The following is a 27973-nucleotide window of genomic DNA, read 5'->3' on the forward strand; positions in this document are numbered from 1 at the left end:
ATTGAATGAGATGATCTCAAGTTGGCCCCAACCCTTATCTTTGAAGTCTAGAAAAACAACAATTATAAAATACTAAGTGCTTAAAGCTAAAGGTTCTCCTCGCACATATGTGCTAGTTGTTCCCGACTCTAGGGGGCAGTGCTCATCTCCGTTTCAAAACCAAAGAGCCAGCGCTGTCCAAAGACGTCTCCATGGTCATGTGGCCGGCATGACTAGACGCCGAAGGTGCACGGATCGCTGTTATCTTCCCACCAAAGATGGTTCTTATTTTTCTACTTACATATTTACCTGCTTTCAAACTGCTAGGTTGGCAGAAGCTGGGACAAGTAACTAGAGTTCACTCCCTTACGCGGCGCTACGGATTTGAACCGCCAAACTGCCGACCTTTCTGATCATTCTTTCTGATCTAAGTACTTATTATTATTTATTTTATTTATATTCCATCGTTATCATTTTTATAAACAACTCAAAGGTGGGAACATATCTAATATCTAATACTCCTCCTTCTCCTATTTTCCCCACAACAACTTTTTTGCTAACAACCTACATTTATAAACCCATGGGCTACTGCATTTTTAGACAACTTGAAGCTTTCAAAAACACCTAAAAGCATAGACCTACACAAAATGTGTTATAGGTATTAGGTTTATAGCCTACAACCAAAAAGATTAAACAATGTTTGTTAGAACTAGATGGTCTTAAAAAGTTCATATACAGTAATGTAATTAATAGAAAAACTTAAACTTTAGCTACCAACTCTAAGTACAAAGGTGATGTAGAATTCAATCAGTAATGAATAATCCCATATTTCAACCCCATAGGGCAGTGATGGCTAACCTTTTTGTCGAGGCATGCCAAAAGTGGGAGCGTGGGGATGGTCGCATGCATACATGCCCACACCCATAATGCAGTGCCCTCCCCCCCACATGTGCACACAATCCTCCCCACGCATGCGCGTAGGCCTCACTGAAGCCTCCGGACTTCCGGGAGGCATATTGGGCTGTTTTTTGCCCTCCGCAGGTTTCAGAAAAGCCTCCTGAACCCTCTGGAGGGGGGAAAACGGCCCAATGGGCAACCCAGAAGTTCATTCCCAAACTTCCGGTTGTGGGTTGGAAAGCCTTGGGAGGGCGAAAAACAGCTGAAAATCAGCTTGCTGACGGGGCAACTCCTCACATGCCCTCAAAAATGGTTCCATGTGCTACCTGAGGCACGCGTGCCATAGGGAATACCCTGATATTATAAATATAAGCCCTTTTTTATAATTTTACTTCTTGGCAGGTTCTCTTTCTTTTCACTTCTTCCCAGAAATAACAATCCAGGTTTTTTTTTCTTCTGGACTATAAGATCCCAGAGTTTTCTGGGATCTGGGCTAAACTATAAGTCTATTCATCTGAATGCACAACTTTTTGCTCCAGAGGAATATTCACTTCTCCATGCACAAACCATTTAAAATTCATTTATTTGCCTGCATTAATAGGAAGATCATATCTTACATTCATTATGCCTCCACCCCAAAAAATATGGCTCCAAATCAGTTCCTGTTCACTTGACTCACAAATCACTCAGTATCCTTCTACTAATCTTCAAATTTCTCCCCAACATTCAACATTTCCATCCCCTCAAATTCATAATCTGTATATTGATCAGATGGTCATATTTCTACACCCAAATCTCTTTCATCTTTCCTCACCTGTCATCCATCCAAAACCTTATGCAGTATCTCTACAGCAGTATTTTGAAAAATTAAAATAGTAGTATTTGGAATTTAAGCTGTTGCAAGCATCCAAATATTTTTTTTAAAAGAGAGAGAATTAAAGAAATGTATTAGCAGCAGCCAGAGGGGCTCATGGGCCTCACAATGGAACTCCATGGGTAAGGGGTTTTTCACCTCAGTGAGAATTAGACATTAAATACAATCTTACAGACATTATAGCTGTACTTTCTAGCTTTCTATTGTGGTTCTTTTGTTGCTTGAAGGAATAAATATTTGATATTAAGCCTGCAGTCTGTGCCTCTGCATGTTACAATAAGTTAAGAGTTATAACCACCAAAGATGCAAAGGCAATTACTCATCCAAAACATAGTTGCTTTCTCTTTATTTCTAGCTTTCAGTTCCTCATTTTCTTCCATAACTGACATGGAAAAAACATGTAGGCCACATTAGTTGTTATTTTTAACCACTCTTCTGTTTCCAAGAGGTAAGATAAAAATCTGCTGCACAGAACTACATTCATGCATATGTGAAGGGAGAAACTCAAAAGTGTACTTTTCCTCACCAATTTTAAGGTATCGAGGAATAAGAATAGAAATGAATGCATCAATGTTTAGTGAAGGATTAATTAAATTTCAAAAACTTCCATTAGGTCATGGAAGGCTCGGCTGTGTAAATAAGTCTCTATACAGAATTTCATTTTCCCAGAATCAGAATAATAAATATGACCATGTACATCCATAATAGCTGAATCCATAGATTTGATTCTCCCTTATATATAGTTGCAACACCTGAGGTCCCTGGGGCAAGGGATAGGGAATTCTGGGAGTTGAGGTCTACAGGTTGTAATGGGGCTGCAAATTGTCTTTTATGAATGAAATAATTACTTGTCTCAAAGGACATCACAGGATAACTTTGGGAAACCAGAAATTCCTAAAACTCTGCTGCTTCTGCTGAGACTTTCATATATTAGTTACCAACTCAAAGAACATAGCATGGAGAGAAAAAAACTAAATTCAGCTACTGAAAGGGTCTTGGGGGTGGGGTTTCTTGTGGAAGCATCCAGTGCCCTCCTTTATTCACATTTGGGGAAATTATTTAGGAAATCCCAAACAGTAGTCAAGTTAGTTATAAAAAATTAAATGATAATAATAAGGTCCTAATGAGTGTGTCATAATATACACATTTAAACATATATTTATTCTATGTATATATTCTATTTAAACACTGCCCTACCCCATGTCTTAAGCGTAATGATAAAAGTTCCCTTTATCAGATGCATGAAGTATTATCATAAATTGCAAGTTGATGTATATACTTGATCGTAGCCAAAAGGTCAAGAAGTAATGCAAGTGTATGTGTATTTAGCAAATCTGCCAAAGGGTGCTTGTAATAACAAGCCTGAATTACTAACACCAAGTCTTTTCCCCAAATCTACAGGAATGCAAAGACACTGCACAACCATTTAGGCTTATTCAGTTCACACTTGTAACATTAAAGAATATTTAATGTTAAACATTAAGAAAAGATTTGCTTAACAAATACTGTGGTGCTTAAAAGTTTGTGAAGACTTTGTTTAACTGGATTCCCTTTATCAAGTTTTAGAACTTGTGCTGAGAGGCATGAAATCTGTATTATCAATATCACTGCTTTGTAAATGCTCATAATTAATCACTAATGTACTTGTCATTTTATATACATTTGATGTTCACTCTTCATATGAGCACAAACATGTGTATTATATTCTGTGCAATTTAGGATGATGTATCATGCATAAGCTGAAGTAGCTATAATAAATACATTTTTACCTTAAAATACTCAAATATTGAATAGCTTTTTATAAACTACTTCACAGTATTATCATATCTAAGATACAAGGACATCTCAAATAAAAATACTAAACATTAAAATAAACACACAAGACTAAATATGGGATGCTTTACAATAGAGACATCTATGCAGCCCTGATGCCAAAATTCATTTTTATTTTACCACTAAAGCTAAGGAGGGAAAAATCACAAGAAAACTTCTTAAAATTTGTATTTAAAATTCTACTTTTTGCTTACCATGTATCCAAACAAAGTACAACCTAAGCATTTGTCTTACCTCTTAGACAATGCAATATTCAGAAATGACAGAAATCTTAGCATTGGATTTAGTGTTACTTGTACTTTAGTTCTTTCTTTCTCAATTGTAAGGCCTTATTTTATTTTCCATAAAAGCAAGTCCCGTATCTTACCATGATTATCATGAATGTGCTTATTTCCAATTATTTCAACACATAGAGTACATTTTCATTATACGCATTGGCCAGCGCTGTAGATTTCAGTTTTAAGAATATCAGGCCTACCAGGTTTGAGCTGTCCAAATCCAGACAGCCACTAGATAGCAGCAAAGATGTGCATGTAAACAGCCCTCTGCTGCCATCTAAAGGTTGCCTGGATTTTTTTTTCAGCCAAAGTCTTTTAAGTCTGCAAAGATGTACAAGCACACTAATGACATGACCGCTTTTCGACAATTCAACAACTTAGATTCTTAGTCAAAAGCTTCTGTACATAGCAGATCTGTGCTTTTCCAAATGAAAAGCAATGTCCACTCAATGATCTATGCAAAAATGTTGGAGGGGAAGATACCTCCTTCAAGACTTCTTGGTACCAGAAACTATAAAAATATCGCCTCAACTGAACCAAAAACATTGCATGCATTTAATATTTTAGTAGCAACAGTCATATTTGTTTATAACATCTGCCTCAGTTGCTCAAGACATGTGCAGTAAGATGTTGTCCTTTGATTGTTTGTTTGGTTGGCTGGTCTTTGTTTTGTTTTGTTTTGTAGCTTGCTTAAAAATGTGTTTACAGGTAAGGAGAACTGATTCTGCAATGTTATTCCTTCCAGGCATTTTTCTCCTACCTAAGCTCAATCCTGGAAACAAGTTGGATAGAAAACTAGGTGAAGAAAAAAGTAGGGTGGAGTTTATATCGCTCAATCTTGCCCAGATTTTTTTTAAAAAGAGACAAGCACTTTTATAAATTAATGGCCATTAAGACACATGAACAACAAATATGGCTGCTGCTGTCACTAAAATGGCTGTGAAGTGGTAAATACTAGACATAACTGAACTTTTTAGGGGCAATTATGATCTAGAACTCAAAAAGAGGGATCATTCATTCACAGCCAAAAACAGGGTATGGGTTTTTTCAGGCCACAGAATCACTTAGTTTAAAAAAAATATTTCCCAGAACTTTTGAACAAGATGCATAAGTTCTTGTGATGCAAAACTGATTGTGTTTAAGTCTCTTTTTTATTTCTTTTCTGCCCGTGGTCTCCCATGAAACCTCATCATGTTCTTGGAGAACCTTAGAGTTCCTCAGAACGCAGTCTGAAATCAAACAAGACTGTCTTTTCCCACTCCTTAGCTAAGTTTATAAATTAGAGAGACTGGTCATGTTTCATAATAAATATTCTAATCTTGTTTGTGGCATGGCATAAATCCAGCAAAACCATTAGAAGAAGAAACCAGACAAACCACCAGTGCATGTTTTGGTATAAGCACATGCATACACCTGCACACAAATACTCAGACAAGCAACATCACAAAAGAAGCAAGCTTCCTACTTCCATTATAGTATGGTATCCTATTTATAATTCCTTATCTTTGTAGTTCTCCGAACCTTTGACAAAAAGAAATAGATATTATTAGCATTACAAGATATACTGATTTTCCAAGATATTCCAGAGATACTAGGATATTTCAGACCTACAGAGAAAATGGATTTATTCATGTGCAGATACTTCCAAAGTGGTTAGCAAAACTGATAAGATAGTGGTCTTCACATTTGTATAAGCCCTGGGCAGTTGTAAACATTTCCAAAATGCAGATGACATCACAGCCGATCTTGCAACTAAGTGCAGCAGGTAAACTGCCCCTTATATATCTGTTCCTTTGACACCACAGTATAAGCATCCTTAACAAAATACCTGACTTGGGACACTGAATATCTTTTAAAGGGCTTTTGAATAGTCTTTGAAATGAAATTCATCTGCTTTTTAATTAGCATTTTTGTAGCCCCATCTGGCTAGAATCTAAATCCAAAAGGTAAGAAGAGATGCACAATACAATTGACTAAAGCATACTGGACTCATCTGTGACTCAAATTCTACTTCTAGAGGTTGTATAAAACTAGGCAACTGATTAATCCCGAAAACAAGGGTCAGTTCACTACTGGTTAGTTCATTGTACAAACACAACCAGAAGAGATAAAATGTGTTTTTTATTCCATTGTGATTTTTATCACTTCCTCTGGTATTGGACCTGGGTACTTGAGAGACCGCCTGCTGCCAATTACCTCCCAAAGACCCATTAGATTGCACAGGGTCGGCCTCCTCCGGGTTCCATCCACCAGCCAATGCCATCTGGCTACGACCCGGGGGAGGGCCTTCTCTGTTGCAGCTCCGGCCCTTTGGAACGAACTCCCCGCGGAGATTCGGACCCTCACCTCCCTCCCTGCTTTCTGAAAAGCCGTTAAAACCTGGCTGTGTCGGCAGGCCTGGGGTTGATGAGCTCCCTTCCCCTCTCGACAGGCGTGGTTGTTGGTCATTTTAAATGTCTATTTTGTACTTGTATGTTTCCCCTTCCCATTTAAGTTGTTCGCCGTCCTGAGTCCCTTTTAGGGAATAGGGCGGCATATAAATAAAATAAAACTTAAACTTCTGACCATTTGAAAAGGTTATATGCTGGAACTCTTCAGATGCCTCCTGTGTTCTACAGGTAGTCCTTGACTTACAATCTTTCGCTCAGTGACCGTTCAAAGTCATAACAGTACTGAAAAAAATGACTTATGACTGCTTTTCACACTTGCAACTGTTGTAGCGTCCCTGCGGTCCCATTATTAAATTTCAGATGCTTGGCAACTGGCTCTATTTATGATGGTTGCAGTGTCCCGGGAGGAGGGGGGGACTTTTGTGACCTTCTAACAAGCAAAGTCAATGGGGTAGCCAAATTCACTTTACAATCAGGTTACTAATTTAACAACTGGAGTGATTTACTTAACAACTGTGGCAAGAAAGATCATAAAATGGGGCAAAACTCACTTAACAACTGTCTCATTTAGCAACAGAAATTTGGGGCTCAATTGTGGTCGCAAGTCGAATACCTGTATTTTACCTTCCTTTTTAATTACTATATCTCTAAGTGCAGTTGACTAAGTCCCCAAACAAGAATGTCTCTACCCTTGATGGCTAAGAGGATGTTTCCTTTTGAGTTCTGTCCTGGAACAACAGCTACCTCTTGAGAAAGAAGAACTCTGAGCTGCAGACTGTGAAATACACAATGCCAGCAGTAATCTAATCTACAAGATTGCAGAGAAGGTTCAATTTTATTTTGTGTGTACTCAAGGCAAACCTGCCTAATTTCCTTCAATGTGGTCTGTTTCTGAGGCCCAATCTCCGTTTTAGATGGCCAACTCACTAGTTCTTTGTTTACACTTCCTCTTTTGAGGCTTAAGATTTTTTTCTTTCAGCCTCAAAGCATATTTCTTTGCTGTGATATCTTTTGGGTGCCAATTTCTGTTTTAGATTGTGGTTCAATAACATGTCTCAGAAGAACAAAGCTTCTCCAGATTGAAAATCAAATAGAGACATACATTGGATTTGGGTCTTTCAGATTTTATTTTTATTTAGCGTATGGCAAATACATGGACTTACAATGGTTCAAATGATAATGTCCAGTTCGCCCAGTCATTCAAGAACAGGGTGGTCTATGTTGAAAAAATCAGACATTGGGCTGGTGTAAGTTTTTGATGGACATTTGGCCACAATATGGTGGATATTTTGTTGAGGAGCACCACAGTCACACTAAGGGGTGCAGACCAGACCCCACTTAAAGAATGAGTCCTGGCAGACACCATGTTGGGTACGGATCCTGTTCAGAGTTGGCCAATGCTGGCAAGGAAAACCTGCCACCTTTTGTATAGGGTCATCTACATAACTGCCTGTATCTGCACGTTCAGCAGCCCATTTGAGTTTCCACTGTGTGTTGACATCAAAATTGTTAGACAGCAGTTGAGCGACTGCCAAAGAGGATTTCCTGGATTTAAGCCTGTCAATTGATAGATGAGGAAGATCACCATGCACAGGAAGAAGTGGGTTTCTCATAATGTTGTTGTGCTCCCTCACTAAGATCCGTCAGAGAAAGATACAGGTAGTCTCTGACTTACAACTGGTTGCTTGGAAGTGTTCAAAGTTCCAGTGAACCTCTGTGGGATGCAGTGACATGCAGTCAGGTGAGGCACAGCCTCACCGTTCTCATCATGAAAAGAAAAAAAAACGTAAAACGAAAAAGGCGAGTGCTGAGATGAGGCTAGCTAGCTGCTGCCTCACCGTGAATGACTGCCTGTTTAAAAAAAGCCTCTAAAAATCGCCCTCTAGTATGAGGCAGGAGAACTGCATGCCTAATCTAGTCTGACTTTTTAGGCGTTTTATGATCGCTCAAGCAGAGTTAAGCAAGGTTTAAAAGCCTAAAAAGTCCCGAGGTAGGTGAGGCACACAGTTCTCCTGCCTCATAGTAGAGGGCGCTTGTTCTTCCTGTGACTCAACGCTACCCCTCTTCCCTTTTTCTTACCTTCTCGCTTGCAATACAGTGACAATAAAGTGGGGAGCGCAGAGATGTACCTTCATCTCTTCATTGATTTCCCTTTTTACAGGATGAGCCAGCTTCCTGCTTCTTTTATTTTCTGGAGGTCTCACTTCTTTCTCCATTTCTGCCATTTTTTATTTTATTTTATTTTTTTGTTTGGTGTGCATGCATGTATGTGTGTGTGTGTGTGGCGCGCACACATGTGTGTATGTATCTACTTTGGTGGAGATGAAATGGCTGCTGGTATTATTTGGGAAAAAGCTTTCCAGGGAAGGTTGTGGAGAGGAAGGGAGGGAGGACGGGGGTAGCTTTTAGCGCTGATTTGTTTCCATCTCTTTTCTCTCTCTCTCATTCTCTCCTTCAGCTCTCTTTCATTTCTCCCTCCCCCTCTCCCTTCTCTAATTTGTTTCCCTCTCTTTTCCCTCTCTGCCACTCTCTCCTTCCAGCTCTCTTTCATTTCTCTCTCTCTCTCCCCTTTTCTCTGTCATCTCTTTCTTGCGCGTGCAGGCAAAATACCCCAGGATCACGGTGGCGGGGACAGCAACTCCTTCCGCTGCGCTGCGGAGAAGAGCCACACTGTGCAGGAGACTCCTTAGCACTAGACTCAGGTCAGTGCGAGCCGCAGTCCCCTTCATGTTGGCTCAGGAAGGAGGGGAATGGGACCGCGGCTCACCCTGTATTACAAAGGCATTTTAATAAAAAAGATTGTTCTGACCTCAGTGCCTCACCAGCCATAAACCTCACAGCACATCACTGGTGGGATGTGTTGTGTTTGTGTGTGTCAGTGGTGGGTTCCGGATACCGTTCCAATGCATCGTACTTACCTGTGACGCTTCCGCAAGCCTCTGTGAAGCTCCAACTGCTCGGCAGAGCGTGGTGCATGCACGTGCATGGAAGCACCAAAGACTTAAAGGACAGGTAAGGAGCTCGGGCGGGTGGGTGGGCCCATCAGAGCACCGTACCGGAACGGTACAGGTGCTCCGGGCAGGCTCCGGTACACCTGTACCGAGGCGTACCGCCTGCAACCCACTACTGGTGTGTGCGTGTAATGATCTGTATTAAGTTCCAATGGTGCCTCTCCCCACAGTCAATTGATCACACTTCAGACACTCAACTATCAGGCTGCATTTTATAGTCATTTGCAGCATCTCGCGATCATACAACCATGCTTTATGATGGTTTTGTTAAAATCTGGCATTTACTTCCAGTTATTGACAAAACTACGCCAATAGTGAACTACTGCTTTGCTTAACAACTGCCACAAAAAATCTTGTAAAATTGGGTCTGTTGGGTGACTGGTCTGCTTTCTGTCCATTAAGAGTTACGACCTTGAAAGGCAGACTATTTGTAGGAAGTACAATACAAAGCCTCCACAGGTGCAGACCTATCTCTTTGAAAGTAGCATGGGAATTTCAAAAGATTTTCTTCTTATTTATCAAGGTGTTTAGATGTACCTTCTCTAATTATTCCTGTACACTGACTCTCCCCAAGGAGGTCCAATCCAGCCTCCACCTTTTCTACCTGCCCATTCCAGTTCAAGATCATTAGCCTGGAACTCTGGTCTTCCCCTTGGAAGAAAAGTAGAGATGGTTTATAAAGGGTCCCTTCATCCCAGTTATGTCAAAGTGTGCAAAACTGGCCAGCTTCACAAGGCAGTTGTGATACAGGAACTGCCCTTGTGTGCAAGAACATTTCTGTAACTCTAGCTCATGTCTGATAGAAGAAAACAGAACACTATGCCATTTTCTATTGTTTCTCCAGTGTTTAGGTGAATAGGTTTCCCTGCAACAAGCAAACAACAACCAGAAACAGCCAGTCATTACAGTAATCAGTATGGCATCCAAACATGAATCCTAAAAGGTGTTGTGTCTCAGGTATATGACAAAGATTGGTACAGGGAAGAGAAGGAGGCAGTTTGTTCAAGAAGGATCTCAAGTTCCCTAGAAATGTAAGAGCTGAGAGCAAGTGAATCATCTGCATGTGATTAGGAATGGCCACATAAGACCAACCATATGGCCATGAACTGGTAAAAAAATTTTTAAAAGACAGTGCGACAGTTGCTATGAGACTACATATGGCTGGTCCTAACATGAGGTAAAACGAAGCAGCTGTTTTTAAGGCAGCCAATCTGGAGAATCATGAAAAGATGGTGATATAATTTAGTACTGTTGTGTTTTTCACTCTTAAGGAGGGAAATGTGGAAATTTGTCAAATGATGAGACTAAGTTTAGGTGTGACACAGAGGGAGGTCCATTTGCTATTCGGCTTCAGTATGTGAGAAGTAGGCGAAGAACAAATCGATTCCTGCGTTCTTAATCTATGATACAATCTGATATCTTTATAGTAGTTTACTTCTGTGGTATGAGTTCATAATATTTCAAGTTATAGTACAACAGTACTATGCCATAACAACATATTGAGAGAGCCAGTGTGGTGTGCTGGACTAGGACTAGAAAGACCACATTCCAATCCTACCTTTGGCTTGGAAGCTAGCTGGGTGATGTTTGACCAATCAGTCCAAATAAGTGTCAGGGTTTGTGACAAGCTATATAATAAACAAAATTCTTCATCGCAACGTGCATTGATGGCTTTGCTGTAAGAACTAGGTGAGCATTGTGCAAAAGCAAGCCAAGTGGGATAAATACTTAAAAAAAAAAACCAAGCACCTATAGCAGTAATGGTAATCCTTTTTTGCCTCAGGTGCCAAAAGCCATGCACATGCCCCCCCATAATTTAATGCTCCCCCATGCCGTGCCCCCTGCGCATACACACAACACACCCCCCGCTGCCCCACACATGTGCACGGATTTCTAGGAGCTTGGAGAGGGTGAAAACTTTTATAGTCTGAGGCATCAATAACTGAGGAGGCGGCAAGAACAGTAGTTGCTTATTAACAAGCAACTACTGACAGGCAAAAAGCAAGCAAACCCCGTCTGACAGCTATTTATACCTATAGCTGTCAGATGGGGAACCAATGGGAGGGTCTGTATTTTACCCGCCGGCCAGCAGGCACGTCTTAACCAATCAGAGGCGCTTCACACAGCGCCACCTGCTGGCCGCGTCCGGTGGAACACAACACCCCTTTCCTCTGGACTAAACATGTGTACTCGCGGAGGTATCCGGGGAGTCTGCGCACGCGCTGGGATCTTCTTTCTAAAGGTGTGACTGTCGCCGAAAGGAGTGCTGGACTCGCCGCACTGGAGTATTGGTAACGAGAGCTGCACTGGAGGCCCACCTGAACATGGCGCCAGATTCCAAAGGTAAGGCAACCGACGAGAACGTAACAGGTGGCGTGACTCGGAGATAAAATTTTTGGGATGGTATGGCCGGCAGGTGGCGTTGATAGTGGCGCAGTGGTTAAATGCAGCACTGCAGGCTGACTGCTAGATCAGCAGTTCAGCGGTTCAAATCTCACCGGCTCAGGGTTGACTCAGCCTTCCATCCTTCCGAGGTGGGTAAAATGAGGACCCGGATTGTTGTTGGGGGCAATATGCTGACTCTGTAAACCGCTTAGAGAGGCCTGAAAGGCCTATGAAGCGGTATATAAGTCTACTGTTATTGTTTGTTCTGGAACGGCTGGGTGGTTCATGGGCCTCTTCGAGTTCCACCGATGGAGTTGGTCTACATGACCCTGCCAATGTCTCCCATCGTCAAGGAGGGCCCTGTTCCTACAGTTATCTCCATAATGTGACCGGGTAACCATTTTGGGTTGCCCGCAAAAGTCCGGGTGAAAACCCCCTCCCCCACCAGAAAAGCCCTAGGGAGTTCAGGGTGGGGAAAAGAGGCAGGGGTGAAGAGGGGGTGAAGACGGTCCAAGGTGGTGCGAAGTTTCCGGCCCATTAGTAACTCGGCAGGGATCTTCCCAGTAACTGGGCAGGGAGTGGTATGTTGAGTTCTCAGGTAAGTGGACACTCTGGTAGACCAGGGCAGAGGAGCCATTAAGATGAGAGCCTCTTTGGTGGAGCGGACAGCGTGCTCCGTCAAACCGTTCCCAGCAGGGTGGAACGGAGCCACAGGCACATGGTGTATGCCTAAGCTTGTTAGGTATAGCTGGAATTCCTCAGAGGTAAACCATTGTCCGATACAAGCATGTCAGGGAGGCCATGGGTAGTGAATAGAGAGTCCAGTATGCGAAGGGTAGCCCCAGAGGTAGTGCTCTTCATAGGAAAGAGTTCGACCCATTTGGACCAGGCGTCGACAACTATGAAGAAGGTGAGACCAGCCAAGGGACCCATGAAGTCGACAAAGTTGGCAAAGCATGCAGCACTGCACCCAGGCAGCGATGTCAGCATCCATGGAGGGCCACCAGACATAGCCACGGCCGAGACTTTTCATCCGGACAATGCCTGGGTGCCCTTCGTGGAAGCGGGTCAGCACAGCGTGGCAAAAGGAGGAAGGAATAACAACGCGGTTGCCCCACAGAAGGCAGCCCTGGAGGACTGACAGTTCAGTACGGCGGTGGAAGTAGGGAAGGAATTGAGCCTCCCTGGAGCTGGTGAGCCAGCCCCTGAGAACAGCGTTTAAGACATAGGACAGGACGGGGTTGGCGAGGGAGGCCTGATCCTAATGGATCTGTCAGACTTTAAGGGGACCACTATGGGGGTCTCCCAACGGGAGAAATCGACAGGCTCCAATACCCCCAGACCCAGGAGCTTGTCAACCGGTTCAAGGAGATTGGGGTCCCTATATAGCAGCCTAAAGTAGAGGCAAAGACATCATCAAATTCGGATAGGAGGGAGGCAAGGTCATCCCCCAGGGCCGAGGAGCAGTGGTTGGAGTGAATGCCCGATATAGAGAGGCCTAGAGCCCTAAACAAATCAAGGCCCAGCAAGGAGGCCAGGGGGTTTTGGACAACCAGAAGAGGCAGGCACCCCTGGAACGTGCCATAATTAATGAAGAAATGGCCGCAGCCAAGCAAGAGTATGGGGCTCCCCTGGTAGTTCCTGAGGCGGCAGTTTGCAGGCGCGTCTTAACCAATCAGAGGCGCTTCACACAGCGCCATCTGCTGGCCGTGTCCAGTGGAACACAACAAAAACGGCCTCTCCGCCCCCTGGAGGCCAGAAATGGCTCATTTTCTGACTTCTGGTGGGCCCAGTAGGTCCATTTTTCACCCTCCAGGCTCCGGAGGCTTTCTAGGATCCTGGAGAAGGCGAAAAACGGCCCAACACATAAATTGGAAATTTGGGAATGGACTTCCGGGTTGCCAGTTGGGCCATTTTTCTCCCTCCAGAGGCTTCAGGAGGTTTCCTTAAAGCCTCTGAATGGTGAAAAACAACCCAACGCACAAACCAGAAGTCAGTTCCCAAACTTAAGGGTTGGGTGTTGGGTGGTTTTTCACCCTCCGGAGGCTTCAGGGGAGCCTGCGGAGGGCGAAAAATGACCGAAAATCAGCTGGCCAGCCCGTGTATGCGTGCTGAAGCTGACAGGCCCTCAGAAATGGGAGCATGCCCTCAGAAATGGCTCCACGTGCCACCTGTGGCACGCATGCCATAGATTCCCCATCACGGATTTATAGTTTTGCTGAGATTGTGTAAGGCATAAAGAAAAGCATGTATCTCTGAAGCAGTATTCTTCAACTTAGATCTTTCAGGTGAATTGCCTTTTAACTCCTATAATCCCAAATTGGGCATGCTGGCTTCTGAGCCTTTAAGCACTGAAGCCCAACTCATCTAGAAAGCACCAGGATGCAGAAGGCTTCAGCAAAAGAAAAAGAATAAACACCTCAGCCACCAGACAGGAAAGCACCTACTATCCTTCAAAGCAAGGGAAAAGTAACAGTAGGTGGGATAGCAATATAGCAATAGCAGTAGACTTATATACCGCTTCATAGGGCTTTCAGCCCTCTCTAAGCGGTTTACAGAGAGTCAGCATATTGCCCCCAACAATCTGGGTCCTCATTTTACCCACCTCGGAAGGATGGAAGGCTGAGTCAACCCTGAGCCGGTGAGATTTGAACCGCTGAACTGCTGATCTAGCAGTAGCCTGCAGTGCTGCATTTAACCACTGCGCCACCTCAGGATGGTGGCAGGATATTGTGGCGTTCTGGTTATAAGGAGAAATGGATGGCCTCAGAAGCCAGAAAAGGTATTAGTCCCCATCAACTCAAGAAGAAATGCTGCAAAGCTCTTTGAAATTCTTATTCTGGAGCAGGAGCTGGCCCAATATTTACCAGTTTTTATTTCCCAAAGCCTTGTGACATCTTTGGGAGAGCATATGCCCTTGCACATGAAAGCGACATTAACCTCCTCTCAATATAAAGAAAGCAATTTAGAGAGCCTTGCTTAAAAAGAAACATTATGGAAATCTGTCCCTTTAAAGCCTTATGGTTATAGGAATGGCATGCTGCTGGAGATAGAAAAGCAATGTTAGAGAGAAGCTTCATGATTTTGTTAAGTTTTCACTGCAGGCACTGCAGGCAAAGTTGGGAATGAAGTGGAACTTTATTTGTTTACTTTTTAAAGCCCTCTCTGTATTTTGGGCGACTTTCTAAGCCCTTCATAGCCTTATGGGACAGCCATAACTCCAACATTAAAAGTTTTGTCTATTCTACATCAATCACATTTAATAAGAATAAAATGCAAGATTTGTTTTAATCTTTTTTTAAAAAGCTGTGGCGACAAAAGAGAGATTGTGCTAGGAAAAAGAAATTGGCGATACTTTCCTCTTGCGTTGAAAGCATGAAATAAAAGAGTACACATCCACTATAAAAAACACTCTGGAGTGTAACCACACCCCAACCAGCAATCCTTCTGAAATGTCAACATGAACTGTATTATTAATTTTCCAAGTTGCTGACCTTTATTTTTGCATGTATCACCAAATGGGCAATGTGAGGAGTTTCTGTCCTCACATGGATACAGGTTTAGTAGGCCTCATCAGAAACAAAGCTGATTTGAAACAAGCACCAGGTTCCTCTTTACAGAGTTACTGACAGTTTCCTTATTTTTCTAAAACTAATGCATGCTAATCAGCTAGTTTCCCAGCTGCATCTCAGAAAATGAGTTCAATCCCATTCGGGATTGTTGATATTACTACCCAGGATTAAATACTAAGCAAAATGGAACCCAATGAGAACGTAAGCAAAACAGAGCAAAACAATTTGGCATCACTTACTTATTCTGCTCCTTAAAACTGTTATTCTATGGTACAGAGAGTCCTCGACTCAGAACAGTTTGTTTAGTGACTGTTCGAAGTTATGGTGGCACTGAAAAAAATGACTTATGACTGTTTTTCATACTTACAAACATTGCACAATCTCTATGGTCAAGTGATCATAATTCAGATACTTGGCCATTGACTCATATTTATGACAGCTGATGTGTCCTTGGGTAATCGTCATTACCTTTTGCAACCTTCTGACAAGCAATGTCAATGGGAACTTAACAACTGTGTTACTAAAAACTGTAGTGATTCACTAAACAACTGTGGCAAGAAAGGTCATAAAATAGGGCAAAATTCACTTAAGTGTCTCACTTAACAACATAAATTTTGGCTCAATTGTGGTTGTAAGTTGAGGACTACCTGTGCTAGGTTTTACCTAGAAGACAAGAAAAAAAGAAAATAATGGTCCAGGGAAAATGTTACTAAAGATGTTATATCTACTCTTATACTAGTGTTAAAGCTTTATTTCTGTACCACAAAAGTATGTAAAGGGTGATTGTATTGTATTAGAATCTTTGTGATATCAAATCAAAAATAGTGAAACCAAACATGTGGCAATAATATTGAATCCCTTGTAAATAAAAAGTATTTATTTAACAATAATAAAATCCAGGAGAAAAATATATAAAATGCAACCAAGGAAATGTCAGTAATTCATTAAAAATCTTCTGGGGACAGAATTCCAGCATTTTATTGACTTTCAAAACATAATAATTAGAGTTGGGTGGGATGGGCCACTATGTAAATTTGATTAATAAATAAATAATTTACTAAGCTTACAGGCATTATATTTTATGCTATATAATGCCCAGTTTTTTTCTAAAGATCTTAATTTGTCTGACATACCAGCCAGCTTAATTTCTTTTTATCTTACCAAGTAGATGAGTGAGTGAAGAGATCTGAAACAAGGCAATATGGTAAGAGTGATGGAAATGATGTGCTTTTGCTGAAAACAAATACACAAAGAATAAGCAAAAACTTTAGTCCAAGGGTTTCCCGTGTTTCTTCCCCCAAAGCAGCAGCTGAATTTCTTCAATGTTTTTGCAAATTCCATTCCCATGAAATTAAAAAATATTTCAGGCTTGGCCTTTTTTAATCTTTCACTTTGTAATAAACTTTGAATCTTTCTAATTCAGAATTTATACGAACAAAAGTAAATTCAGGTATGTTTTGAATATGCTGGAAGTCTGTAAGATTTTAAGTATGGTTTATTTCAGGTGGATTTAACAGTATTTTCATAAAGGTAGTACATTGATCCTTTAAAAAAAATAAGAAGCAAATATGACTCTTCAGTTGAGCCAGTTTGAAACACATGAAATATGTATCTCTCTCTCTCCCTCTCTCTCTCACACACACATACAATTTATATATATATAAAATCCCACCCACACCACAATTTCAAAAATGCTATTACTCATTTCATAATTGTTCCTTCTCCTCCAGTATTGATCAGCAGGAAATGTTTTTAAAAGGTGCATTTAAAAAAAAAAGTCATTTGTGCTGAAAGGTTCATCAAAGTTCCCACATGTATTCATTTTGTTTACTCCATCAGCTATTAAGATCCAGAAAGTCCCTAAAGGTAATTTAGTTTGTACGATTAATGTTAATACTAAATCATCTCCATTGGTGACACAAAGCTAGCAATGAACGCTCTGTCAGCCAAGTGAGAGGAAACACAAAGCAAATTTCCTTCCTTCTGGGACCTCCAAAAAGAATTAAAAGATGCAAGCAGTAATCAGGAGGAGTCTGTTAGCACATTTTCAGATCAACATTTTTTTTTATATACAAAGGCATAAGCTGTTGTGCATTATGGCTTATGTCATCGGATGTATGCAGTCATGGAACTGATGTAGGATTTCACTGGGATAAAAGGAGAATGGGGGGAAAGAAAGGTTATGCAGATGCATATTGCATGTGATTACATATTACAATGTCTAATTGATAATATGTTATTATGTTTGTTTTTTTAAACTATATGTCTTTTAGGACCTGAAACTTTTTGATGGGAGCAGTATAATACAATGAAATCTTATCATTCCAAAAGAACTACCTTGGAATCTCTAATCAAGCGCCCTGGGTGTTATTATATTACTTTGTCTTTTTTTTCTGAGTCCTGATATCAAACGTGTGCCCATTTAAATTAAAAAAAATATTTTGCATTAACTTGGCCTATTTCTTCACTCTACATATCTGATGAAGTGAGCTACAGTTCAGGAAAGTTTATGCTTTCTAGTAAAGATTATGTTCCAAAGTTTATGCTTTCTAGTAAAGATTCTCATTTACATAAGTTTTTAATTAAAAGTTTTACAAAGAACATAAAAAGTAACACAAAATAATCAAAAGAAAAAAATATCCAATTTTAAAAAACTTTTTATATATCCACCAGGCATCCAGCAAAGATTCAAAGCACCTTTATACATAATAGACAGTTTATTCGGTGACAAATAACAACAATACATCATTTAATAAAAATTATCTTTAGGAATAGAATATATGTATATTTCAATCCTTTCAACCACATATTTGACCATTGATCCATTGACCATTGATTTGCTTATTGCAACAAAAGTTTATACAATTTAGTAATAACATGTCCATTGTTAGTACATAATTCTATTTCAAACTCAGTCTTATTTTATTCAAAACCATAAAAACTTTTATTTACTTTAAGCTTTTCTGTCAGTTGTACATAAGAAAACCATTGACAAGAGTATATTTCTGTTATCAAACCTTCTCTTGATTTAATTTTACAATCTCTTTGACAGAATTCTAATATATCATAAGTTAATCATTTATGTTTACTTACACATTGTCATCTATAAAATGTTTCTTGGGCTGAAAATACGAATGACTTTTCAGGCAAAATCTAAATTTATAATTGCTCCATAATCTAAGAATAGCTTACTTGACATAATGATTTTTAAAATCTAAGTTTACCTTATCATTCCAAAAATATCCCATACCATCCAAATCTCAAATTGTAACCTTTTAAATTCAATAACCTTCTATCTCTTAACAAGATCTATTATTCCATCCAAACCAAACAGGCAATAAAATACAATTCACTATATATTTTATTTTATATTATCCTTCAATAAAGATTCTTTATTTTTGGCTATCACAGGCAGACACAGTTCTTGTTCTACAATGCATACATTAATATAAACCTGGTTTATGAATTAGACTTTTAGATATGGTTTACTAAGTAAGTTATATATCTGAGTTCTTAGGCTTCTATTAACATAGTTTTGTGGATGAATGACAGTCAGGTGAATGAGTGAATATGTGCTGACATTTTGCTAGCCACGTGTCAGGGTTCCAAAAAACACTTCCTACTAACTTCTTCAGGTTTATTGTTTGTCTGGCTTTATTATGTGAATTACCTGAACCCAGACAGGGTATCTTATAAACATGTGGTATGAATCCAATCATTGTAATTTATGCCCCAAATGATTAAATAAATGATTGGTTATCACAATTTATGAACCAAGTCATTTTTCAAGAGCCAGGTTTTCAAAAAGAAACAAGCAACATTATCTCTCAAGTTATGTACTTTACTGAGAATATTGCAATATGAAAACACCAGATCTGGTTGCAATCAACCTTGCTTCCATGCATTAACTCAATGGCATGATAGCTTTTAAAATCATTCATTGAATAACTATATCTAAGTAAATAATAACTAACCTGTAAAGAAAAGTCAAGTATAATTCCATTCCTTTTAAATTTATTTGATTCATTTGTTTTCTTTTTAAAAAGATTTGTTTTCACAACATGTTTTTCATATTGCTGCTTGTCAGTATGAAAAGTTGCTCTAAGGCTTGTGGGTGCTGCAGCTGGTTGTAGAAAGAATTGTTACAATTCGACAGGTAAACTTTCTAAATTCAAAATGGACACATAGATCCAAGCCACCGATCTGGTTATATCATTTGAATATTCCCATTTTTCAATGGTTAAATGTCTAACTAAGGCTAGACTTGCATTTAGGAACACGCAATCTCATCTTGGAATGTTCTCTAGAGATCAAATTCTTAATAAAAGTGACCACATCTCTTCCGAACTTTTATAATTGTTAACCTAGATTTCAAATTCTTCATTGGAAATAAAGGGGAGCTTTTATAAAACTAAGGAAAGCAAAGATGAACAGGAGGCAGCTCTCCCCAATGCTGTTGTTAACAACAATTCTAGTCATGATACTTTCCAGTAAGGGATGATGGGAAGTGAAGTTTAGCAATATCTGGCAGGCTGTAATTATCTACTTCTGACCTAAGCTGCCAATTCTGTTAATTGTAGAAGAATGGCTAATCCGGTTATGAGAATATGCTTTAATATAGAGACTAACTTTGTATCCAAAAAAACAATCTGATGTAAAATTCAATTCTAACAGGAAATTATTCCTGGATAGAATCCCAGAATAATAGCATATATATGCTATATGCTATATGCTATATGCTATATGCTATATGCTATATGCTATATGCTATATGCTATATGCTATCTATCTATCTATCTATCTATCTATCTATCTATCTATCTATCTATCTCCATATACATACATACATACATACATACATACATACATACATACATACATACATACATACATACGCTGGTCTTCTTGTATTCAGGTCTTTTCCCGTGTAAGATCTCTAAGATTCGAATACAAGAAGACCAGCATACCTACACCCGTGAAAATCTACGAATATATATATATATATATATATATATATATATATATATATATATATGTATGTATGTATGTATGTATGTATGTATGTATGTATGTATGTATGTATATGTATATGTATATGTATATGTATATGTATATGTATGTATGTATGTATGTATGTATGTATGTATGTATGTATATATTTAGTGTCACAACCCCTGGTAAGCCCCAATTATGGGAGGAAGCTAACAGCTTCCATTATCTGTCAATCGGCTCGTCACAAGAGTCCATCACGACAGAAACCCAATATTTTTACTGTTGCCTTTGTTACACATTTTGTGTTATATTTGTGCTGATAAAGTCTCCCTTTATTTATTTATCAGCACAAATATAACACACACACACACACGTATGTATGTATATGTATATGTATGTGTATGTGTATGTGTGTATATATATATATATATAATGGTATTCTTGTCCTAATGACTGAAAGAGGTGAATTCCCAGCATAATATCCTACTTACGTTTTGGTTTTTTTGCCACAAAACTATTTTCTTATTTTGGTTTTGTCTCAATTGTGGCCACTTTGAATACAGGAAATAAATAAATAAGCCAGACTCTCTTTTTCTGCCCCAATATGTTTCCATTTCCACTGCATTATCCATTTTATTGGCCTCTTTGGACTGAATTTTATGAAATGCTTTATACTCTGTTATTTTTACCATTCTAAAAACTCTGATGTCATATAGGGTGGAAACATACTTTGAAGATGGCTAAAAGCTATTAGAAACAATAATGTCCAAGCACAGCAACAGAAATCAAAGGTTTTTTTTAATCAAATTACAATTCCATACATCAACAGGTTCTGTTAAAATATTTCTTAAATCAAGAATAAAATTTTCTTTACATGCTTCCTTGAAAAACTTAGTTTTAATGTATATCCTTGCCATTTGAACTTAGCAGCCTAGACAAACTTTTGTTGGGAAGAGATTCTATAACAAAATACTCCCTTTAAAATATATCCAGTCCCTTATTTACATCATCAATCATAACTTTATGTTTTTTCCACCTGCTTACAGATATGTATTGGGAGATTCCAACGTCTTAAAGTTCAAAACAAGCACACTAATTTCCAGGCACAGCTTAATTGGGAATTGGTGGAGGTAGAAACTAAATACCGCATTCTAAATCAGTTCAGGTTTTGGGTTGGTTTTCAAGCACAACCCTAGAAGTTTCTAACCTATTGTATAACACTAGTTACATCCAGTAATCTGTCTCTAAGAATGGCTAGGATTGATGTATCATTTCAGGCTGATAAGCAACATCACTGGGAATTAAGGAGATTTTCTTGATCCAAAGCACACCTCCACTGCAACCTATCCAGGAACACACAACATTTCCAAGCCGAGAGCTGCCCTGGCTCTGACTGTCATGCTTGGAGCCACATTCTGAAATAAACAAGACAAAAACTGAATTTGGTTTCATTTTTACTTAACTAGCGCTAAATTAAATTAATTAAGTCATTAATAGGATTACTTCATAATCATGTATTTAATCATTTTTCCCTACTGGCACATTAAAAAATATGGCCTATTTTGGGAGGGCATCTTGAGGTCACCCTCAAGCCTTTGGGGAGTTGCCTGTAGTTTTGGTGTTTGGGCAATCCATCTCTCTCCTAGTCCACCCAGCAGTCCTAAACAGAACACAAACATAGTTGACTCATCTACCAAACAAACACTGATTGGATCATTTTCATTTGTCCTGAACTAAACTATTCTCAGTCAGTCCAATCTGAATCCATTTAAACTTTCTTAGTAACACTGATTCAGATGTAGGGAGAAAAAATAATTGGACTACTTCTACCATATACAGGTTTCTTTTGCTTCATATAAATTCAATAGCATCTGATGGATCACTGTCATCAAAGAATTCATATTTTATGAAAAAGAAATATGCTACTAGGCAATTTGTGGTAGTATAATTAATTTGAATCAAAGGTTTGGAGATATCCTAAGACGTCTCACCAAACTCCTTGAATGTTTATCTGCCCAAACCTCTTTTTGTCATCACTTTCGCATTTATAATCATATTATACTTTTGTTCTAATTGTGCATCCTCTCCTACTTACTTCTATATCTATACCAACAATAGCTGACTGTTAATATGAGGTCAAAACATCCATTAACATATTATCCTTATCCAATACAAAAAAAAAGGAGACTAAAAATAGTTAGACATTATATAATGTTGAAGTTGGGTTAGCTCCAGATCAGCTTTTAACCTGGGCAAATCTACTGTGTTCAATATAACAAAGAATATAACAAAACATGTAGAGCTGTGATGTATACTACTTTTCTCTACCATAACAACATTCGAAATGCAGCTGTAGAAAACATGGAAAATGTGTTTTCAGTGTTAAGAGATCAGACTAGGAAGAAAATGTGTTTGAGTACTGAAGTCCTCCAGAATAAGGAAAGCCCTAAAAATGTTTGTATACTTTTGTCAACTACTAAATACACCACAACCACCTTTTTTCTACTCATTGTCGTGCCTTATGTGAGTTTGCTTTTTGTGAGGTTTTAGGGGCATCTAACTAACCTTAGTGGATTAGAGATTTGGAGAAATTAAATATGGCACAATGTGATTTGTGAATAGTGCCAGCCTTTTTCATGGAGGTCTCAGAATTCTTTTACAAAATATTATTTCTACATATGTGGTGAGGATGTTGAATGAATGTTATCAGTTTAAGAAAACAGCAAAAAGTAAAAACAAAAAAACAAAAAAAACCAGTAAATTCTAGACATCTTATTATCATGTATTATCCTTGGTCAAATAGGGGTCATTTGGTCAAGTAGAATTACCATAAAGCAAAACTTTTAACAAGGTTAAAACTCCTTTCAAGCTACACAATAGTATAGTACTTGCAGGATACCATAGTTAAAGGACACTGAAAGCACTTCAGCTGTGTAGGAGGTTCAATCACACTCTTAATCTCTGTCATACACTTATCTTTATCTAGGCAAATCTTTCAGGAAAATCAAGGTAGTTTCCATTGCATTCCACTAACAACAGGGTCCGGTTATTTAGATTCTTAATTCATTTAATTCAAAAGTCCCCAACATTGCCTAACCATTACAAACCAGATTCCCATGCCCAGGAACAGACCATTTAAACGCAGCTCCTAATTCTCCAGTTTTTAGGAGTCTCCATGTTTTCTTAGTCATATAACTTTCTTACAGGAATTTTTACAGGGTTGGGAAATGCTCATTCTCAAATACAAATATATACTGCTCCACGGTTAATTATTGTTTACCACAAATAATAAAACCAGACCAATTAACAGCAAATATGCTATTAGTGAATTAATCCAAAGGAGTTATCCATATACAAAACAGGAAAACAAGCCTCACACACAATTTCCATATCACCATTTTTACGACAGCTAGACCATGGGTCGCCAACCTTTCGTACCTCAGGGACCACTAAATTCATAATTTTAAATCCCGTGGACCACTCATATATATATATTTTAAAAAATAAATAGCATTTAGTGCAATATAAAAAATGTAAATAATTTTTCGGCAGACCACCCAAATTTTCTTGTGGACCACCAGTTGGTGACCGCTGATCTAGACCACTTAGAACTTAGGAGACCTAGAGCCAATTTTGTTAAAGTACCAGACTAGAAACCCTGAGACAGTACATTCTAGTCCTGCCTTAGCCACAAAGCCTTAGAGCAGTCCCTCTCCCTCAGCCCTTGGAAGCAGGCAATGGCAAACCACTTCTAAAAAACATTGCCAAGAAAACTATAGTTGCCAGGAATCAAAAATGGACTCAAAAGAGTACTGGCATATGCACGCACACACACAACTCCTTACCACAAAATCACACTATTAACATTTGACAATAAATTGATGGTTTATTACCACACTGTTTATATTTGATAATAAACTAATGTTTTCCTGCTTTAAAAAAGACTTTAAAATATTTTGTGTTATATTCCCAAAGTGTTATTTTATTGATTCTTCAAAATAAATAAATAATAACTGCTCAAAATGTTTACCTCTGTTTTTTCTAGTGGTATTTTCATGCCATCAAATAAATAAAAGTAACATTATGTCCCCAATAGCAAAATTGATGTCTATGTCTAAGGCGCCTGATTATCTATCATCCTATCATATTTAACTAATGCATCTCTGAATACATTAGTTGACCATGACCCGTAGTAGAAGGCAATTCTTATTAAGCAATCTACAACTCAAGTGGCATCCAAATTGGGAGTCCATGCCTGATGCTTCACCTATAAAACACTGCAAAACACTTGTTCACATTCCTCCAAGCTCTGAGACTCTTAATAGTGTTAGCCAGACATAAAAGACCTGCTCTTCTAAATGCCATTGTGTGTGTGCTGTACAGATGGAGATTCTTTTTGTTGCCAGCAGAGCCACTGAATACACCTTCAAATGGCCGCTAGCCTATTTTCATTCATATTTATTCTGAGTTTCCTGCCAACATTGCTCAACCAGTCAGCCCTGCTGCTTCACTGGCAGCAAACAGTTCTCCGAAATACCAGGATAATACATGGGCTCTTGCACAGAAGAGAAGGGCTTGGAAAGCAGACTGTCAGCTACCTGAATTAGTCCCCATTCCAAAGACCAATAACAATTTTAACAAAATACACAGCTGGGTTGGCTAAAATCTGGCAGCAATTTAGAAAGTATCCATATCAAAGCCAATTTAGGAGGCACACCATCTCAGAAAAAAAAGCCACCGAAACCAAACTTCTTCATCAGACGGGAGAAATGTTCTTGAAATTTGCACAATCCAAAAACAATACAAAACAACAGAGTACCAAATCCAAAAGAAGAAAAGACATATGTTATGGGCCTGTTTCTATGAAGCATTTTATTTTTCTTAAGAATAGACATAAAAACCATGGCAATTCTTACATATTAGGATTCCAGGTCCAAGACCCTAAAACAAAAAGAAATAATGCCAGTCTATGTTGTTAAATTCACAAAGCTTGGAAGCAACCATGAAGGAAATAATATGTTAGGAAGAGGGAGGGGTTGCTAAATCGTGACAAAGGAAAAGTTAGATGGGGGAAAGTATGCCAAGATTTCACTTTACAGCAGTATCCACTGGAATATTAGCTATTTCTTGAACAGGCCCATTTTATCATGTAGGAATACTCACGGCCTTTCTAGTTATTATTATATCTTTAAGTAAGTACAGCCTAGGATTTCATTTTTAACTCAAGATGCATTTGGTAACCTAGTTCTTAAATATTAAATGGGTTGTTGCTACCTATCATAGGTAACGCACCTCCCCTATAATGGTCCACTCCCACTAGCTAGAACAATGAACTGAAGTGCATTAAGACCCTTTGCAGGCAAAATGTATTAAATTAACAGAGGATAATCATAACACACTATTTAGCCCCATGTAATATCATCCTTTGTACATAGAGATACAGAAAGTGTCTATTCAGCATAACATTAAATACAAAATTTGAAATTGCAAAATGAAATGTGACTTTGGCACTAGTGTTAACTGACAATTTATGACATACCAGTCAGGCACTTATTTTAGCCAAGATCCTTAACTTTAGCCTATTAGTAGCTTAAAAAATATTGAATTATGAATGAAGGAACTGTGAGACAAAAGTTATTGATTACTAAGAGCTTCATAGAATTATATCTGAGGTCCATCAGATACAACATTGCTTGCCACAATGCCCAAATAAATGCTTTTAGAAAGCTCATAAGTAGAACATGAGTCTAACAGCGATTTCTTATTAAAACTCCCCAGCAACTGGTGGTTACTGGTAGACTGCTTCAAAATTTGGAGGATCTATTCACTATAATTTGTAATCATTTAAGAAGTTCTTAATGTTTAAATGAAAGAGTTAATAATAGTTTTAAGTATATTTTGCCTGTTTCAAAATGTGGTCATTCTTGCTACCTAACAGCTATTCACTTTTCTTGTGGGCCCACAATAGATAACCACAATGCACACTAGAAACAGAGGGTGCGATTTTATACTTAAGTATCAGCATATAAGCATTTTGTACCTGAATGGATGTTACAAAATGTGTCATTCCTTTTAACATATCAGTATGTATCATCAGGCTACTCCACAAATTAATACTACAGTAGGTATGTATGAACAGAATTTTTCTACCCAAAAGTTGCAATGAATCTTTTTGAAATAAGTCTCTGTGTGAGCCTAAGTATGGTTGGCGTTACAGTTCACATATAGACATATACAGTGTTTACAATGAACATCAATCATTTCATACTGATAATGATCAGTGTTCAATATTATTATGAAGGAGGTGGGGACAGAGTCATTGTCAGCCAAGATAAGGAAGAAACAGAAGTAAAAGAGGAGCAGTGTTAAGGAAAAAATGTATTTCCTTTTAAGTTTTAAAAAATGTAAATTGATTTAACTTTCAAAAAAGTTAGTAATAATCTAGAAAAAAATTAACAGACAACATAGTTTAAAAAAAAACCTCGCAGAATAAAGCTTAAAATCTCACATCTTTCCATTACATTATATTTATATAATATACATTCCAAATAGAGCACCCCTTTAAACAAATGCTTTAAAAAAAACACCATGATTTATTCTCTTGTACTCACCCTTTGCAGGAGAATTCAACGATCCAAATTCATAAGCGCAGAGGGGAAAAGAGGGGGGACTAAAAGATTAAAAAGGGGGTGGAAGGAACAAGGAAACGGGAAGGGGGATAACAAGAAAAAGAAGATAAGACAACGGGGAAGACTTAAACAGCAGGGCAGGAATGTGATAAGACAACGGGAAGCGGCGATCCACGCTGCTAAGGACTAATGTATAGACGGCCGAGGGGATTCAAGCGGCTTCTGCTCTATCCCATCACTTTGCTGTAGCCTCTTCCAAACAGGGAGGCTGGCTGGGAGGGAAGTTGGTACTGCAGCTGGAAAGAAGGATGTGACACCGTAACAAGTACAACCAGCTAGCCAGGAGGAGGAGGAGGAAGAAGAGGAGAGACCTTGAGGAGCCGAGGCAGCCCGTGCCCTGGGAGGGCGGAGGCAAGAGAAGCAGGAGGAGCCCCGTGCTCTGGGAGCAGAAGCGACGGCGGCAGCCTAACACCGCATGCCCGCCTGCACAAGGCATTTAATGGGATTGATGGGTTGTGCAGTCAGTGACTCACAGACTTTTGAGTTAGACACAGGAGGAGGTGGAGAGGGAACCCCGCCCACCGCTCTCCAGGGGCCCTATGTCAAAGCCAACTGGCACGGAGTGACGGCCCTGCCCACCAATGCCTAGGGCGCTCTTTGCCCAAAGGCCGGGGGAGGGGGGGTTTCCCTGCCCCTTTTCGCTCAATGAGTCTTCTGAGGACACTGCTGCGGAACGGCGGGGCGGGAGGGGGGAGTTGAAAAGGAAGAGAGAAGCTGGCCAGGGAGAGCAGCGGGGAGGGATTCCCCCCCTTTTTTCTATCCCTGGTTTGTCCAAAGTGGGCCAATCCCAGTAGCATTCGTTTGATAGACAAGATAGGGCCGCCCAATCACAGGAACAGGAGAAACCAGGGCTGCCTCTATGTTTGTCGGGGTGAATGTATGTGTGTATTTGTATGTGTTCTCCTTCCACGTCCCTCCCGGCTGATCCCGCTCCCTCGGGCTGGCCTGGGATCCCCCTGCGTATTGACGAGGGAACGGAGTATTGCACGGAGCAAGAATTGCGTTTGATAGTTCCAGTATTGCTGCTCTGCTATCTGGGGAAGCTCAAATACATCAGGGGTGGAAAATCCAAG

At 39.3% G+C, this 27973-nt stretch overlaps 1 protein-coding gene across 2 annotated transcripts in view; it reads right to left on the reverse strand.

The window, feature by feature from the left end:
* Positions 1 to 27337, reverse strand: part of SERTAD2 (SERTA domain containing 2) — a 143622-nt gene extending 116285 nt beyond the window's left edge. Inside the window, exons 1-2 of one of the 2 annotated variants that reach the window (XR_015696803.1) lie at positions 26823 to 27337; positions 20622 to 21626 (exon numbers count right to left, since the gene is read on the reverse strand). The gene's annotated coding sequence lies outside the window, so the exon portion shown is untranslated. Of the gene's footprint in view, positions 1 to 20621; positions 21627 to 26822 lie in introns of those variants that run through there. The other variant, XM_087716813.1, reaches the window with a different exon arrangement.
* Positions 27338 to 27973: the final 636 nt, after the last annotated feature.

Source organism: Thamnophis sirtalis, unplaced genomic scaffold, assembly GCF_051295495.1.
Source record: "Thamnophis sirtalis isolate CommonGarterSnake01/CBP01778 unplaced genomic scaffold, rThaSir2_p1.2 scaffold_5, whole genome shotgun sequence".
In the NCBI taxonomy this organism is placed as follows: domain Eukaryota; kingdom Metazoa; phylum Chordata; class Lepidosauria; order Squamata; family Natricidae; genus Thamnophis; species Thamnophis sirtalis.